Below are 8,828 nucleotides of genomic sequence, written 5' to 3'. Positions count from 1 at the left end.
CTCTAAATAGCTGCAACAACTAAACTCTACAAACTACTGTAACTGGAGTGGGTAGCTTCTTTAGTGCACTGGTAATTAACTGGGGGATAAAAATTACAACCCCCGACATGCACAAAAATTAGAATTGCAGTCACATCAGTATTCATCTTCAGAAAAGATTACTACAGATCTTTTTTTTTAAGTACTGCACCTACATAGACTACTAAACATATTAAAATGAACTACACAATTCAAAATCATTCAAAGTGCTATTTAATGCACTCTCATACATGTCAATGATATTCTACGCTATGGCCAGTGACATCAATTTTCTTATTCAGACAATCAAATTCAATTGTAGATGAAAATGAAATCAGAACTGTTTGGCTTTGATACCAAGAACTGGAAATGAATTAAATGTTAGCTTTCATTCATAAGAACATCAGATCAGCCCTGCTGGATCAGACCCAATACCTATCTAGTCCAGCATCCTTTTTCACACAGTACCCACCAAATGCTTCTTGGAAGCCCAAAGGCAAGAGCTGATTGCATGCCCTCTCTACTCTCTCCTGCTGCTGCAACTAGTATTTAGAGGCATCTTGCCTCTGAGGCTGGAGATGGGCCTATAGACTAGTAACCAATGATAGACCTGTCCTCCATGAAATTTTCTAAACCCCTCTTAAAGCCATCTGGGATGTGGGCTTCACCACATCTTGTGGCAGAGAATTTCATAGGTCAGGTGTGCATTGTGTGAAAAAGTACTTCCTTCTGTCAGTCCTAAATTTCTTGGCAATCAGTTTCATTCCTACAATATAAATCCGATGACACAAATAAACTCTATTGTACCTGATGCCAAATAGCTGAAAGATCAAGAGATGTGTTAAGACTCAGACTGCAAATCCTGGCTGATATTTAGACTAAATTTGTGCCAAGGTTTTTCTTTGTACAAGGAGTACCAGTTGCAGGGTAGTAACAGCAGGAGAGAGGGTATGCCCTCAACTCCTGCCTGTGACTTCCAGCAGCATCTGGTGGGCCACTGTGCAAAACAAGATGCTGGACGAGATGGGCCTTGGACCTGATCCAGCAGGGCTGTTCTTCTGTTCTTATGGGGGATGCTATTGTCAGCAGTCTCCCTTTCTCCGTGCAACCATCTGTACCTCCTGAAACCAATCATTACAAAGACATCACAAGCCTTCCAAGAGCAAGCCAGCATACAAGTAGTGCTTCCTCTGGACCTCCTCGTTATTCAGGGAAATGGACAGTGAGCATACAAATACTTTTAAAACCTACAGTAAATCCAAAACAGGGATCAGGCTGTTCAGTCTGATCTTCAGTCTGATCATTCCTGTCTGTGACCATTTCATCTTCCCCCATCCCTCAGATAATGCAACACAAAGTTAAAGATGACTCCTTACTTAACTTCTTCTAACAATGTTGGTGGGGGTTCTTCAGTGAATTCTATTGAACTGGAGATTATAAAGGCCTGAGAAGCAATGCCACCAACAGTGCAGTCTCCTGGCTGATGAAACTCGTGAAATGGAGGATTTGGTTCTCCGGCTGTACATTTATGAGCCCTGCCTATAACGTGAGGAAGTACCACCAACCAGACCACTAATACTATAGCCCTAAGTACATATCTTCCCTCTAGATATAGACACAAAAGTGTTATCAAGGTTATAATAACCCAAGCCATGAAGCCTGGAATCTAATAATGTAGAATATGAGAAATCAGACTGGTGGATCCTTGCCTGTTACTGAGCCCTCAGCTGGTTTTGAATGATACAGAGTATATTTATGGTGCTTTTCACAACATGCGGTGTCAGTTTTGCTGGTGCTTTTTGACAAGCAGAGACATTAATTGCACTCCTTTTGATTATGAAGTGGGAAGGTAATCACTAATTCCAAGCTGAGCAGAGGGAATTCTCTGTGGATTTGTGGTAGCAAACATGTTTGCCATGTCTGAATAGAAATTATCTTCCAATTATTTGAATAGGAAGGAGCACTTGGCATTTGGCTAACTGTGCAGATTGTAGATATTGCCTGCTGACGTAACGGCCCTTATTGGATGCTCAGAGGCACATTTTACAGAAGTCTTTTAAAAACATTGCTGCAACAATAATCCCCCACTTTTGCAGTTGCCATCAGAAACATTCCTTTAAAAAAGAATAATAATAAACTCCAAGCATTTCTCACATTCATTTGCAAAACAGTCCAAATGTAAATACTAGCAGGGCAGAAGAACTGTAAGCTTAACTCGTCCCCTCCCAATATCCCAACCTTAATATCCACCCACTCCTTCCAAATAATATGTGCAAATAACTCTCCTCCCATTTCCCCTTCCTTGCTCCTCTTCCTATTTTCCCTTTATTTTTTCACCTTCTGGCCTTACACCAAGCTGCTACGCGTCATTTCTCCCAGCACCTTCTTTTGCTTACACCCATACCCACCTCCTCCTCCTGCCTATACAAAGTACACTGAGAAGGGAACAGAAAAGTAGCGGTTCAAAACACTTCCTGTTGCTCAGCACTGCCCTCTGCAGGCAGTTCAGAAGACAGGAGCAGAGTGCTGTTGAGGGTGAAAGCAAGAGTGCAGCAGCTATTGTGCCATGCTGGCTGTACTCTCAATTCAAAGTGCTGTTTTTTGACCTGTAAAACCCTAAATGGGCAGGAGTACTTCATGCACAGCCTGGCTTCCCTTCAAACATGCCTGGCAGTTGCGAGTAACACTGGAGGGCTTCCTTTAGGTGCCCTTAACTGCAGGGTCTAGGTGGGTGACAGAGAATATTTTCTGCAGTTGAGTTCTAGGGGAACTCATTACAATGATTCTCTCCTGCCCTTCTAGGAGGCATAGGCCGCTTTAACATGTAACGCAAAACCACAGTTAAATGGGGCAGAGGTTGGAATTTGTGTACGCCTGAATGCATGAAACCACTGTTTTGCAGAAAAAGTGACCTGCGGTTTCCCTCAACAGACTCAAATTTGAACCTTCAGTTTGTAGTGAGTTTCGCCACCTCAGTCCTGAGGTTTTGTAGCTGCACTGTTACATCCGAACAAAGGCACTACCATAACCATGGTTTCATGCTGTTTCTGGAACCTTCTTCATAGAGAGGGTGGCCAAGACCCACCTGGGATTGTGCCCCTGTCTCCTGTCTACGATCTAATAAAGCAGATGCCTGGAAACAGGGATGCTGTCACGTCCCATCCCAAGCCTGTCAAATAGGAAAGTCACATGGGGGTATGCCATCTTCCCACTTGGTCCCTTTTTCTGCCCTCCTGGCAAGCAGGAAGGAAAGGGGATAGGATGGCAAGATGGGCACTATGTGCTTTGTTCTCCCATAATGAAGCGATAAAGTAGTATGTTCACCAGCACATGCAGTCGCAGTGACAACATAACCAGAGCAACCCCACTAGATCGCTGGGACAGTAACAAATGGTGGAGCAGAGATACTTGGGGTCAGGTTTAAAAGGCAGCCCAACACAGGAATTCTTGAATGGCTCAGTTCTATTTTTTTATACAGTGGTGTTGGGGAAGGGGGCCCCAGCCCCTTCCCTTTGGGTTAACATATGCAGTCCCTAGGCTTACTCATGAGAAGAGTCAGGTGAGCAGCTGTGACCGACATACAGGCGGTCAGAATGGCTGTGCCCAGCAGGCAAAAAGTGAACCTGGATACAGACACATCAAATGCATGGTACAGCTAGGAAGTGTACTTCTATGCCTGTGGTCAACGTAATATGAGAATGATTGTATCTGTTTACAGATCTGAACCTCATTGCATGAGTGTGAATGGGCCTTCTGTCATGCTTGGTTCTGTCCCATTGAAGCATTTGAGTTGTTCACCCTGGTCTACACTGACTGGCAGCGGCTCTTGGAAATGCTTCCAAGCCTTACCTGCAGATATCAGGGACCGAATTTGGGACCCTTTGCAAACAAAGTAGTTTCTCTGTCACTAGTCTATGGCCCCATTCCCCATAAGACAAAAATAAAATATCTTAAATTTGACTGATAACTCTTCTGCTTCTAATGACGATTAATAGTTTTTCGAATGGAGCATATGATCTTGATGCGCAACTCATGGGACACACTGATGTCGCATTTGCTAAGTTAATGTTGTCTACATACCATATGAAGACACATCATACAATACGTTATTTCTGGTTTCATAAGGGATACAAAGTTTTGATGGCTTTAGCAAAGCTGCTTCTTGATTTCTTATCTCTTTCTGAAAAACCTACACGACTTCCCAATTTAGTAAGACTTTTAACTAAAATTCCTTCATAACAGTTTGGGAATTCTTAATTTGAGTGTTCAAGCATCCAGGATCTCAAACGTTCCATATCCACCAGGAATGGAGAAGAGGACATCTGTATTTCCCTCTCTGGTATGCAGAATATCTCTGAAGGGATATTCTGACACAGATCATTGTAAAAAGGGATCCTTGGGAGGAAAAACTTCAGATAGCTTATAGAAAATCATACAGGTCATATGGTATTTTAATATTGAAAATCCTGTGATAGTGAAACTGACCATGGAAAATAGACCAAGTAAATATTAGATATAATTGACAAAGTTTGTGGGTTTCAAGAAGACCGGCTGAAAGAGAAGCTGAGGGGAAAATACTGCATCTGGACATGACACTAGCCTGATTCAGATGTTATAAAATCAACCACTGTGGCCATGTACAATGGGGCAAAGGTGGAGGAAATCCCACCACCACTGAATCAATCAGCAGGGTGCCTCATTGCTCACACTTATAGCAGGGCTTGTCTAAAGAAGGAAGAGCCTTACGCATGCTGGCGGGCACTTCTGTGGTTGCAGGGCTGGATTGATCCAGCTTGCTTCTGATAAGCAATCATGACTATAAGCATGAGGAGTGGGGCACTTCCTCCTCCTTCATGCTGCTTTACATGACTACATTGGTGCAATTTTGAAACCTCTGAATCAGTCTACTTTCATTATAGGTAATTACTAATTCAGTCTTAAACTAGAACACACTTGAAGAGCTTTATGGAAGGTCCACACAGGGCAGACACTGACAAAGAAACTCATGGAGTGGGGGATAGAAATACCTCCAAGCCACCATAGGTTACAGCTTGCACCTCTGTGGGTTGCATTCTAAGCAAAAGGACACAGAAATATTATTTCAGCTCTTCCTTTTTATTAGCTGTTCCTTGTTGTTCAACTCAGGCCTCAACACTATAATGTAACATTTGGGAAGAAAGATGCAACCCAGCAGCCCAGCACTGGAGGCTAAAAGAGAGAAGACCTCCACAGCTACCATGTCTTTTCCCTTGGTGCTCAGGTAGCTTGGAACAAAGGATAACCACACACTGCAAAAGACCAACATGCTGAAAGTTATGAACTTGGCTTCATTGAAACTGTCAGGTAGCTTCCTGGCCAGAAATGCCACAGTAAAACTGACAAGGGCTAGGAAGCCCATATAGCCCAGGACACAATAAAACATGATAGATTACCCTTCATTACATTCCAATACAATTTCTTCAGCTCTTGAGTGCATATCAGCATCTGTGTGTGGAGGAGAGGTTGCCAGCCACACAATACAAATGCCGACTTGAATAAGGGAACATGAAAAAACAACAGCATTGGCCAGTCCTCTCCCCACCCATTTCCTCATCCTGGATCCTGGTTTGGTGGCCATGAAAGCCAGAACCACCATGATGGTTTTTGCCAGCACACAAGAAACAGCCACTGAGAAGACTATGCCAAAAGCTGTTTGTCGGAGGAGACACGTCACCTTCCATGGGTGGCCAATGAATAGCAATGCACAGAGAAAGCAGAGGAAGAGGGAGCTAAGAAGAGTGTAGGTGAGGTTCCGGTTGTTGGCTTTGATGATGGGGGTGTTGTGATGCTTCCAGAACATTCTCAGAACTAGAACTGTGATCAAAGAGAAAGAAAGAACAAAAATGGCTAAAATGATTCCCAAAGGTTCTTCATAAGATAAGAAACTTATTTTCTTGAGAATGCATAGATCCTGTTTTTTATTTGGATAGTATTGGTCCTCACATTCATAACAGTCATTCATATCTGAAAAAGACAAGGTTGAAGATGTATTCTTATTGTTGTATGCATGTTATGTATCTCACCAGCATGCCATAACTGTTCCTTATACACTAATAGAGGCGGTGACCAGAAATACCTTTGCACAGTTTCAGATAGAGTGCCAGCTGTGTTCGTTTCTTGAGAAAGCAGTTCTGGCTACAGTTACCCACTCTTCAGTCATGTCAAAGCTGGACTACTTCAATGTGCTCTTTGTGAGGCTGCCCTTGAAGAATATTTGGGAAATGCAGCTAGTGCAGGAAACAGCAACTAGGGCTTTGTATGGAGTTGCCCAATGGGACCATTTCACTCCATTCTGAAAGAGCTACATTGGATGCCAATTTGTTTCTGAGCCTGCTGGTTTTGACCTTTAAAGCCTTTATTGGTTTGGGGGACCTAGATATCTGAAGGACTGCCTGCTCCCAAAGGTTTCCCTCTGCCTGACAAGATCATCCGAGCAGACTCTCCTCCATGTGCCAATGATGAGTAAGACTTGGTTTTCGTACATGTGGGACAGGGCCTTCTCGGTCATTGCCCCCAGGCTTTGGAAGGCTCTCCGAGTAAGCATCTGTTCTTAGTCTGCATTTATAGGGCAACTATTAAAATGGCTTTTTACTCAGGCTTTCATATAAGAATGCTATTTTAAAATATATTTCCTATATTTCATATAAGAATGTTATAAGAAATAATGTATTGTAATTCCCTGTTGCTACTCTGTATGTTGTGTTCTACAGTGTTACAAATATTGTAAAAAACAAAGTATTTTAAAAATAAGTATGTTTTTAATGTTTAAAATAGATTTTTTAATGTTAAAATTCAAGATGTGTTTTGTTTTTATTAGGTAATAGATTTATATTGTTTTTAATAGTGTAAACCATCTTGGGATTGTTTTTAATGAAACAATAGGTAAATAAAAGCCATTTGTGTAGCCTTGTAATCCCAGGTAATAATCTGAATATGCCACTGGGATCACTGAAGCCACCCCACCCCTTCACCTTTAATATGGAGGAGCCAAGATGGCGACATGCTAGCTCTACACATGAGCTCCTACCATTACAGTGGCCTCTTCCCTTCTGGGCCAATACTTCCAGAAAAACCATGATGAACGAAGTCAAGAAAAGAACCAGGAACAGCCCCAACAGTGACCATCATGGTGACCACCATTCAGCCAAGGCAATAGGGGTGTAGCCACCATTGGACGATGGGGATCCAAGAACCCGCACCTTGCAGCCCCGACATGCCCCCATCTGACGTCAGATGCGGGGGGTTGGTTTAGCTCCCAAGCGGAGCTGCGTGGCCCTGTTTGGGAGCTAAATGGCCATCGCTGCATTCACAGCATGGCCAGGAGCGGCTCTTCCCAGGGAGAGACGCTTCTGGCCATGCTGCGAACGCAGCGCTGGCCTCGATCTAGCTCCTGAATGGGGCCGCACAGTCGCGTTGGGGAGTTAGATGGCCAGCGCTGCATTCGCAAAGCAGCCAAGAGAGGCTCTCCCTGCCTTTAAGGCACGGAAGAGCCGCTCCTGGCTGTGCTGCAAACGCAGCACTGGCCTGAATCTAACTCAATCCTCTCTAAGCTTCAGCAGATTAACACTCCCAAAGCTGAACAGAGTGAAACCCAAAAGTCCATAGACTCAGATTTTGCTGAACTGACAATGCAACTTGCTGCTTTTCAGGGGCGTAACTAGGTTGGAGTGGGCCCTGAGACAAGATTCTTAAATGGGCCCCCCCCCCTCCACCATCGGGCAGCAGCGATATAGGAAGATGCTGAAAGGCATCATCTCATACTGCATGGGGGAGGCAATGGTAAACCCCTCCTGCATTCTACCAAGGAAACCACATGGCTCTGTGTTGCCAGGAGTGGACACCAACTCGACCACAACCTTTCCTTTCCTCTTTTATAGCTTTATGGATGTCACTCAATTACTTTGGGTTGTCTCCACATAGTCCTGCCTGCGTTACAATTCCTGTTAAAACAATCTTCTGTGGCAACGGGGCATGTCTGTATATTGCCAATCTTCACTTTAAAAGGGGGGGGATGGGGGGGGTCTTTTCCAAAATCTTAGGAGCTGGTGTAGGAGCAGAAGGAAAATCTGCAAACCAAAATGAGGTTTATTTAGGACCAACCCAAAGTAAACGAGTGTCAAACAGTAAGTTTTCTTTCTAATCCTACAGAACAATTTCTCAGGCAGAGGTAAGCAAAAAGCCAGAGGAGGAAGGGCAGGGCTTGTTTTAGGAGCCCCAACTGCCTGCACTTTATGAAATCTAAAAGTGGAGCTCAGGTTTGCGGGGGAGATAGGGGTGGAGAGCCCCATTTAGCATTTAAGGATTCCCCTCTTATTCTGCTGAACTCTGCTCCCCGGCTAAACCCATAACCCACACCTTCAATTTTACTACCTGCAGAAGTGTCATTCCTCTTCCCTCCAAAAGAAATGGAAGTGAGGGATTGAAGTTTTCTCTCTGTCTTCACCCCTGAGGGGCTGCAAATTTGGATCAGCCTCTGAAAATTTTTGAAACTTTTGCCTAACGCGATCAAGGAATCCCTTGACTCCTCGGAAAGCCTTGCTAAGCAGATACCGGGGGGTGGGACTGTGTGAGCAGGAAGCTGTGGCAGGCAGGCAGGCATGCAAATAAGAGCACCCCAGAGCATTGTGGGAGCAGAAAACAGGGTGCAGCTCAGGGCTTGGAGGGCAGCTGGACCTCAGCCAGCCAGTTTGGAGGGTGGCTGCATGGCCATGATGCCCCCTGAAGTTGGCGAATGGTGCTGTGCCAGGGCCACCATGTCCTGGGTAGCAGTG

At 44.3% G+C, this 8,828-nt stretch overlaps 1 pseudogene; it reads right to left on the bottom strand.

The window, feature by feature from the left end:
* Positions 1–5,118: 5,118 nt before the first annotated feature.
* Positions 5,119–8,606, bottom strand: LOC128328858 (vomeronasal type-2 receptor 26-like; annotated as a pseudogene).
* Between the last annotated feature and the right edge of the window lie 222 nt (positions 8,607–8,828).

This window comes from Hemicordylus capensis, chromosome 6, assembly GCF_027244095.1.
Source record: "Hemicordylus capensis ecotype Gifberg chromosome 6, rHemCap1.1.pri, whole genome shotgun sequence".
In the NCBI taxonomy this organism is placed as follows: Eukaryota; Metazoa; Chordata; class Lepidosauria; order Squamata; family Cordylidae; genus Hemicordylus; species Hemicordylus capensis.
The sequence above is the reverse complement of the archived record's forward strand: the minus strand, read 5'-3'. Positions and strand labels throughout refer to the sequence as shown.